The sequence below is a fragment of the Octodon degus genome, unplaced genomic scaffold (genome assembly GCF_000260255.1).
Source record: "Octodon degus isolate 3935 unplaced genomic scaffold, OctDeg1.0 scaffold00050, whole genome shotgun sequence".
NCBI lineage: Eukaryota > Metazoa > Chordata > Mammalia > Rodentia > Octodontidae > Octodon > Octodon degus.
Genome location: NW_004524626.1, coordinates 870,060 through 880,220, shown reverse-complemented (window position 1 = coordinate 880,220; position 10,161 = coordinate 870,060).

Below are 10,161 nucleotides of genomic sequence, written 5' to 3'. Positions count from 1 at the left end.
ATCAATATACTCTAATGTCCGTTAGAAATGCTGGAAAATTGAAATGCAGTCATTTGTTAAATCATATAGCTACAATAATAGTCAAATTCTGTGAAAAAAGTAAGGAAAATTTAAAATATTTTAAAAATAAAATGAAAAGCTCTCTAAAAAAAAAAAATCTTTGCCCTTGTGGAGCTTCATCCTAGTGAGATGAGCCATAAAGCGAACAGACCATACAAGTACATTTTACAATGAGGTGGGCAAAGGGACACAGGAGTTGCAAGGGAGTGGGGTGAGGGTTTCTGGGTAGCTGAAGTGAGCTACAAGGGATAGGATTGACTGACTGGGAAATTTAATGAATGAAATGAATTTAATGAATGAATGAAATAAACCTCTTGCACATCAGAGGAAAAGCAAAACACTTAAGTCAGTGCAAAATACTGAAAGAGGCAGGTTCTAGGACTGGCAGTGACATCAGGGCAGGCAGAGATGAGAGAGGGAAGGAGAGAGGGAAATTGGAGAGAGATTGTGAGCCAGAGTCCATGGGGCCTTGGAGGTCCAGCACATATGTTTTTTACAAAATGTTCATTCATCATTTAATAGCTTCAACCTTCTAGAATGAGTTCTGTAGCAGAAATAATAGATAATCCAAAACTTTTTCAGCTAGGAATGGGAATATCTGTTGCAATGAAAGTTGCATCTGAACAGCGATTGTGCAAGCATTGCTGGTAATTTGGCTTCCATCTCTTTTTTTCTTCCCATTCCTCTTTGAAGTGTTGAATAATTCACAGGTAGTCTGCCTACCCCATAGGGCTACATTTCACTGTAATTCTAGGGCACTAGCTTCAATTCTGTGACCACGATGAGATGAAATTTGATGGGAAAAGTTTGATCATTTAAGAAGTATTTACATCTGCCACCTACAGAAGCATAATGCCTCCAAGAAAATACCAGGGCCAAACTGAGAACAGTCAGTCAGTCACAGCCTACGTCCAAGTGGAGAGTTCAAGGAGACAGCTCTAAAGTCAGAGGCAGTACTCAGTCTGGCAGAACAACCCGTCAGCATTTCTCCCAAATATACCTGAATCTGACACTGCCCCCCACCCCAACACTCTCCCCCAAGCCTTCAGTTCTCTCAGGAGCAACAGCAGCCCCCAGCTGCTGTCTTGCAGCGTTCACCTCACTTCTAGAGACAGGTGAGCTATGCGCATGCGTGTGATCGTGTAAAAGACAGTCAGGGGCCACATGACCTTCAGGGTGAGCTGCCTGAGTGTGAGGGTGTAAGACAGGCCCCGATGACCTTTGATGATCCTGAAAAGCTGCACGAGGACTCTGGACTTGTTCTTAAGTGAGATGGGAAGCTACACAGGACTGTGATCTGGTAAAAAAAAATATATGACTTAAGAGTTTTTAAATCTTAAAAGCACTCTGTCTGCTTGGAGAGTTTTAAGAGTTGAAGCAAGGAGACCTTTGTATCTTCTCCTCTCTTCATGCCCAAATTGGTAGGCTTCAGTAGCAGAACTAAACGAAGACTTTGGACTGTTTCCTCCCCTGAAAGCTTGAAGCTTCTTCCCACTCTGAGACCTCTGCTGTTACTCTACCTTTGACCTTCAACACTGTTTTTTTTTTTTTTTTTTTTTAAGATGGGGATAGAGGAGCTACAAGGGAGTGGGGTGAGGGTGGGTGGGTAGCTGAAGGGAGATACAATGATCAGGGTAAGACTGACTGACCAGGAAAATCTTGAGGAAAATTTAAACCAAATGAATGAGGTAAACCTCTTGCATATCAGAGAAAAAGCAAAATACTTAAGTCAGTGCAAAATACTGAAAGAGGCAGGTTGGAGGACTGGCAGTGAGACCAGTGTGGGGAGAACAGGGGGAGGGAGTTGCCTCACTTGATTGATTACTGTCTTCACTTGAATATCACTTCTGTATTTCACATATATTTTTATTGTTCAGTTTTTCTCTCCCACAAGTGCATTCCTGTGTGGGAGCAAGGATTTTGTTTGATTTCTTTGCTGGTGTAGTTCCAATCCTGGTACAAAATAAATATAGTAGAGACTCAAATATTTGCTGGATTGATACACTTGATCTTAGCCAAAAGGCCAAGAAGCAATTGTGTTGGGTGGATAGATGGATGATAATATTTATGCTTATAGCAGAGTCAAACAAATTAAATGAGACCAAGTTCAATTGGTTAGGAAGCATGCATAATTTTTAAAAAGAACATCAGATAATCCTGGTGCCCATTAATCACTTATTTTTATTGAGGAATCACTGTATTTTAGACAGCAGTATGAAATTTAGGGGCAGGGGAGAAGGCTCAGTAGAATAAGTGCTTGCCTGGAAAGCACAAGGGCCTGAGTTCAATCCCTGGTTCTACCAAAAAAGAAAAAAAAAAGAAAGAAGAAAGAAAGAAAGAAAGAAAGAAAGAAAGAAAGAAAGAAAGAAAGAAAGAAAGAAAGAAAGAGAAAGAAAGAAAGAAGGAAATTTACTTAGGCTTTCCAACTTGATCCTTCTGAGAGTCTAAGAAGTAGATATTATTATGCTGATTTTACAGGAAGGATACTGAAACTTTCCTATCTACCCATTGTGGATTCTCAAGAACTCACAAGTTTATTGCCTCCCTATTCTGAGAAGCCCTTGAAGAAATGGCTTTAGCCTTGAAAAACTTGCTGATAGGCTTGTTTAAGAGCCAAGAAGTTGTTATAGTTTTAAAGCCTAAATTGGACCTGATGTCAGCTGCTCTGATGACCTTCTTTCCTTTTTTAATCCCAGGTAATCCGGTAATCTCCCAGTGATGAACAAAACATGGATACACTATTAAATACTGGGTGCAGTTGAGGTGCCCAGCAGGAAGCCGTAATTGACAACAGTGAGCAGAGTAGAGCAGTGTGTCAAGCCTCGGTCACCTTCCCCATCCACCTCATGGAGTGGGCTGCACTGACTTATTTCTTATCTCCTCTTTGACCAACGTCCAATACCCTGGGCCAGGCATTCCAGTTCTGATCCAGCTCTGTTCTTTACCCAGGTGATTGAAGAGGTGAGTCATAAAAACTTTACCAAATCTCACTAAGAAGTCACAGAGAATGCTTTCCCTATTCTTCATTCTCAAATATGTGAATTTCCTCAAAGAAAGGACATAGCTCAAAGTCATAGGGTGAGTTTCAATCTTAGAATTTAAAAATTTAAACAGGCTTGGGAAGTATATATTTTGCAGAGAGCCAAAGGACAGAACCTTATGATAAATTTAATTTACATCAAAAAGTATTTTATACATTTGAGTGTAGAGACAAGAAAGATCACCTTTCTAAAAATATTGATTACATATAATTTAGCTGTATTTTAAGATTGTCCACTGGTGGAATTTTGTGCTTATATTCATTCTTTGGACTACTAATAAGGATGTCTATATTTGTGTCTTAATAACATTAGCATGACCTCTCAGCATGGATTAGAAAGATCATGAAATTCACCTCTTCTCATCAGGGCTTGCTTTCTAAAGATCATATCATGGAGCCACTTTTTATGAATATTTGTCATGTCTTTCATTATATTTTGTTTTTGCTCCTCTTTCTTTAGGAAAAGACAAAACAGCAAAAGGTATTTCTCAGACACATGACATCTTTAGAGAGGCAGTCCAAATGCAATTTATTCTAAACTAGAAATTGTGGTCCGTGTAGGAAAATGTACCTAAATCTCTGTCCAGGATAAGGTATGGAGGATACACGGGTCTGACCTTGCAGTCTAATGTTGTAAGACTTTCTTTGACTTCAGAGCCTGAGGATGTGTATCAATAAACACAAACCAAAATGATATTCTGCCCAAGATAGTGGGGAAATTTCAGCATTCTGATTAATAATCTATCTGAAATAACACTACTCCCTCGCTTAGGAGGCAGAATTTCTGCTGCTACACTGTTGATTTGGGTGGGCCAGTCCTAAGGGGGATGGCTGAAAGCCTTTCCCTGTGGTTTCCAAAGAATGAGAACCAGAAACTCAAAAGCCAAATCACATTACTTTCACAGAGCAGCAAGATAAAAAGGCTTCCGGTGACGCACTTCCTGGGCAAGGTCTGCCCTGATGGGTCCAGAGCACAGCCCTGGGAGCTATCACAGAGGAATGCTGCAGATCTCAACTGACAGGTGCATGAAGAGCAGGAGGCAAGGGGAGGAAGCTGGGCTCAGGCAACCAAGCCTGTGCATATCCAGATACTGTCTATAAGAAGGTACACTTTACATGCTAGCACTAAGCAAACACTGGAAAAGAAAATTTCTTCCTCTCTGCAGATGGGAAAAATGAACGCTCCTCAGAAGGGACAAAATAGAGATCTGGCTTCCCAAATCTTAAGCACCGTGTGCAGAATCAGGTGAGGGCAACTAGGAACTTTCTGTTTTACTGTCTGTGTACTTCAGCACATTCCCAGTGTATTATTTAGCCTACTTTTTAGGAAAGGTATAAGGGGTCCCTTAAACCTACTGCCTCCAACCCACTTTCACCCCACCCCCTTTGGCATCCTTCAGATCCCAAATCTAGTTGATCACCCACAACTATCAGTTAGGCTCAGTCATCTGTAGCGTACTGCCTTTGCTCTCCTAGCAGTGGTTTCTCACCCAGTAGCTGGCCTTCTTTTCATCCACAGGATATAAAAATGCCACCTGCTAATCAGGATCTTCGCTAGCCTAAAGTTATCATTTGTCCCTTTTTCATTCTGTAAATTTTTATTTCATTCATGGGCCCTTTTCTAAACTATAGATCTTTTTTTTATTTTTTTAAAGATTTTATTTTATTAAAAAAAAGATTTTATTTTATTTGTGTGTGTGTGTGTGTGTGTGTGTGTGGCCAGCTCAGCCCACCAGGGGGCGGGGCTGGCTGGCATGTGGTGCTGGGGATTGAACCGGGGTCCCTGTGCTTTGCTAAGCTTGTTCTAAGTAGGTGCTTTAGACCACTGAGCCATCTCACCAGCCCTAAACTATAGATCTTTTTAGTTGGTCAATATCTTTTTCCCCTATTTGAATTAAAACTCTTTTACATTAAAGATTGTATCTTTTCTGTCACTCCTCCACCTGGCTCAGTAGCAAGTGTCTAAGAGGTATTTGCCACATGTTTCTGAATGAATGTGAAGCCTTAGGTGCAGTCCACCTACCCCTGTCAGTCTACAGTGATTGTTGCCTTTTCTGGCATGATAAATCACTGAGAGTAAGTCCTGCATTTACCCCAAGTCAGGTTATGTCATCTTAACTCGCTAGTATGCCACTGGGATTAGGAATCAGAAGACATGGGGATTAGGAACCAGAATTTGTATTCATCATTTCTCCCAGACTCTCACTATCAATCTAGAGTCACTCCTTTTAAAGCTGTTGCAATAGAAACACTTGCTCTGAAGGGAGTTGTTCTTTTCCTAGGGTGGTCCTTTGCTCATAAACCCCCTTAGAGCTGCAGACCTACTGCCCAGATGCTGAAGGTCAAACAGGCTGTGAAACCCAAGGGCCTAGGCTTTGAAAGTCAGCACAAACTGTCACTCTCAGGAGTGCAGATTTGCTTGTGGAAGTCTTGAACTTCGTATAAACATCACTCATTTTAAGCATACTGTGAAAAATCTAAACAGCTTTAAATCAAGAGCTGATTGTAAGTTATTGCAGATTTCCTCCTGTTGCTTCCAGATTATTTGTTTAAAAGGATCTGGTAAATACCAGGTCTTTATTATGATGACTAATGTCCTGCCAAAAGAAAAAAGATTTTAAAAAAAACTTTCCAAAATTATTCCCCAGGGAAATGCAGGTGGCTCTGCCCAGAAGTATAGGCCCTTCCAACCCCCAATCTCTAGGCAGCCTGTCATTTCTTATGCTTGGAAAAAGCTCTTTTAAGATTGAGACTTACTTTCAAAATTGCTCTAAGGAGCCGGACCCTCTCATCTCGCTAATATTTGCTCTGTGTTGTCAATCTTTGGTGGTCAGCAAAATGACCCCAAAATGCCAGAATGAAATGAATAATTCAGGCATTGAACTTTAGAACAGATGCTTGATTCTTCAAGATAGGGACCTCTACCACCTGTCAGATGAGACAGAGAGTAGATGGTAGTGTACAAAAATGGGGAAAAATGCATTTAGTTAAGCATTGACTCCAGATTTCCAATTCAACCCAAATGGGCACTCACAGTCCTGGGTTGGTGTTAATTAGAGGGAGAATAATGAGAGAAACGCTGGTTTTTCATAAAAGCTTTAATCATGCAAGATGATTCAAAATTTCCATTCCAGTAAGCCAATATTTTCAAAACTTGAGCTACTTCTATTTGTAGTGCACTGTCTGGCTAGCATCCCTAGCCACTCAAACGTGTACCACCACCATCACCACCACCACTACCACCACATGTTATCAGAGACTAATTAATATCTCACGTTACCAGAAACCACGTTCAATACCTCAATTCTATTTGTTCTGGAGATTCCTCCAAAGAATCGAAGTTGAGTTTAACTTTGAAAGTATTTGTGAAGTCTCATATCCACATAACATAAATCTGTGTACTCAATAGATATAAGAAGAATACAACAATAGAAAATGATAGTGTTTAGCATTGTTGTGAACTGAAATGTGTACTCATAAAATTCTTATGCTGAGGCCCCAGAAGTCAATATAACTGTTTTTGGAGATAGGACCTGGGAGAAGGTAGTCAAAGTAAAATAAGGTCATAAGGTGAGGGCCTGAAGCCAATAGTGTCCTTATAAGAAAAGGAAAAGATACCGGAAAGTTCTCTCCACCCACCACCCCAGTCACCTTCCCATACACACACACGTAGAGGAAAACCATGTGAAAACACAAGAAGGGAGCTATCTAAGGCCAAGAAGAAAGCCCTCATCTGAAACTGAGCCTGATAGCACCTTGACCTTGGGCTTTAGGGCTGCGAGAAAATGGATTTATGTTACTGAAGCCACAGTCTGTGGTCATCTCTACAGCAGCCTACATAGACTAATGCAAACATTGCTGTGTGGGGATCACCAGGCGCTGCATGTATTTCTCATGCACAACGTCAGATATCACTCCAGATAGATATCCGAATAAGTGCAGGAGTAACCTGAAACTATACAATATGTCCAGGTTGAACATTTTTTTTTATTTTTTTTATTTATTTTTTTTTAATTTTTTAAATTTTATTTATTTAAGTGTGTGTGTATGTGTGTGTGTGGCCAGCTCAGTCCACCAGGGGGCGGGGCTGGCTGGCATGTGGTGCTGGGGATTGAACCACGGTCCCTGTGCTTTGCTAAGCTTGTTCTAAGTAGGTGCTTTAGACCACTGAGCCATCTCTCCAGCCCCTGAACATTTTTATAACGGCTAGGATTCTTATTCTTCCCATTCAAATTCCCAACTTTTTGTTAGTAGAACTAAATCCACTTGACTTCACAATCCCAAACAAAATTAGCCAGTGTAGCCAAGTCAAAGTGCTCGTTTTTAAGCAACACATGCCATGCAATGGTTACATTATCATTTTTCTCATACCGTTTTGCCTTTAAAGGATGGAGTAACCTGCTCTTAAGTATAAAGTTGTAGGTGGATTTAAATCTTTGTAGTAAGCAGTGCTGTCCAGTACTACGGTTGAAGCTGCAGATATTGATTCATCTGGTAGGAAGTATGCTCTGGATTCCAGGAAATCTGTTTCTTCCTTAACACAAAATTTTACGGGAGGAAAACAGTGATCAAAGAAACACTTCCTTGAAATGTCTGTTTTTATTTACTGCACCATCTATCTGCCAAGAGACTTAACAGAATATACAGATTTTATTTATGAAGGATACATGGAAATAGAAACTTTAGGAGAAGAAACACCTAGAGAGTGGCAGTCACAGACCTGGCAGTCACTGACTATTGATTCCTTTTTATAGTACTGATACTTATTACAGGTATGGTCTAGATAATTTCTTACCTCTCTCTGCCTCAGTTTTATTGGCTATAAAATGGGAACCATGTATTGTCTTCCAAAAGTGATCATACAAATTAAGTGAAATGATGTCTATAAAAAGTTCAGCATTTTTCTGGCACACTACTCAGGGATCACTAAAGGAGCAGAGTCTATGTGATATGCATACAGGTGTAAAGAGAAAAGGAAAGGTTTGTTATAAGTAATTGGCTCATGGAGGCTAGCATGACCCATGATCTTCTCTCTGTAAGGTGGAGACTAAGGAAAGACCCAAGTTGCATAATCCAGTCAGCGTCTGCAGAGTTGAACATTAAAGGAGGCAATGGTGTAAGTTCCAGTGCATCAGATGTCCCAGTTCCAGCTGCAAGGCAGAAGGAGTTTCTCTACCCTCACATTTCCCTGTTTAGGCCTACAGTACATTGAATGAGACCCACCTATAAAGATAAGTCAATCTTCTTTACTGAGTTCACAGATCCAAATATTAATGTATCCAAAGGTGCCTTCACAGATACAACCCACAAAAAAGTTTAGACTGAGTACTTTGTTTTTGTTTGTTTGGGTTTTTTGTTTGTTTGTTTGTTTGTTTGGGTACAGGGGATTGAACTCAGGACCTTGTGCTTACCAGGCAAACATTTATTCTACTGAGCTATCTCCCTGGCCTTTAGACTGAGTACTTTATGGCACAGTCAAATCAATATAAAATCAACCACCACAGTTGACAATGGCTAGGTAGTCAGTGTATGTTAAGCATTGCTATTAGCATCTGAAACAGAGGTGAAATTTTCTCCCTGGTGTATTTAGCATGTTATCAAAACTTCTTTTTGGCTCTTGGGTGTAGTCAAAGCAGACCTTACAGATACTCAAAATATCATCATGAGGCCTCAGAAGATGAAGTAGAAAAGGATAAAACAGAGCCACAAGTAGAGGGAAAATCATTTTCGAAATAAAGAACTATTTTTTTCTAGCTCCCAAGAGAATTTTTAACAATAAGCAGGAAAAATACTAGATGTTTTATTTTATATAAGAGATAGCTGTTTATAACTGTAAATGACACAAAAATAAACACCACTGAGTCTGCAAGCACAATTGAGGCAGAAACGAAAGAGTCGATAGCGATTCCCTAGAAATGTATTCACCTGAATGAGCTGAAATCCCATTTCCATAACTTAAGTGACAAATGAGGACCTGGTAAATCTGAGAAAACCCAGATTTTGTTAGAATAGGTCCAGTAGCAAACACATACAAACCACAGTGCTCAAAGCACTGGCATTGTTCACTGGAAGTCCAGGTTCTCTGACATCGAATTATCATCTTGGTGACCCAGCAGGCGAGGGCAGAAAAGCCTCCTTAGGCTGTGTGGCATGACATTTGTCTGTTCCAGAGATGTGTGCTTCCCTTTCCGTGGTACAAAACTGTGGCCAAACAGGCCACATGCCGCAGGCCTACCAAATAGGCTAGGAACAGGAGTGGGTTCCACTTTCAGGCTAGCTCTGAAAAATGCCCAAAGTTTCCTCACTGCACTATCCTCCCCAGCCATCAAAATGAAACAATCAGTCAATTCCTTTCAAAGGATCCCTGAGCCCACTGACAAGATGAGCAAAGCTCACCCTCCCAAGCTGAAAACAATTATGGGCAAGAAGTTATTGAAATTGAATGGTGGCAGACATGTCCAAGGATTGTTGTGAGGATTAGATCCCTTTATGAATCTTGTGATAGATGAATGTGTGGAGATGGTAACTAGTGGGCAACAGAACAGCACTGGAATGGTGGGTATATGAGGAAACAGTGTCATCATGCTGGAAGCCATGGAACGAGTTGAAATATTGACTGCTCAGCAGAAAAATTCACGCCCCTCCTCCAACTGCTACTTTCACTGACTGAAGGTTGGGGCATACTTTTGTAATAGTCAAAAAAAAAAAAAGAAGAAGAAGAAGAAGAAGAAGAAAGAAAAAAAGAAAGAAGAAAGAAAGAAAGAAAGAAAGAAAGAAAGAAAGAAAGAAAGAAAGAAAGAAAGAATCACAGTGACTTTGGAAGTTAAATGCTGTAGCCTGCAGAGCCTCTGTGGCCTGTGTCCCTGAAGACTAGCACCAACCTCTCCTTCTTCGGCACTCCCTCCCCATTTACCTGAGATGATTTGGGACATTTTACAGGGAGGAAATAAACTTTATTGCATATGAGTCCAAATATATTTTACCATTTGCATATTATAAAAGCACTGCCCTAGCAGAACTAGCATTCTATGAATATTGCTGAAGAGAGAACATAAACTTTA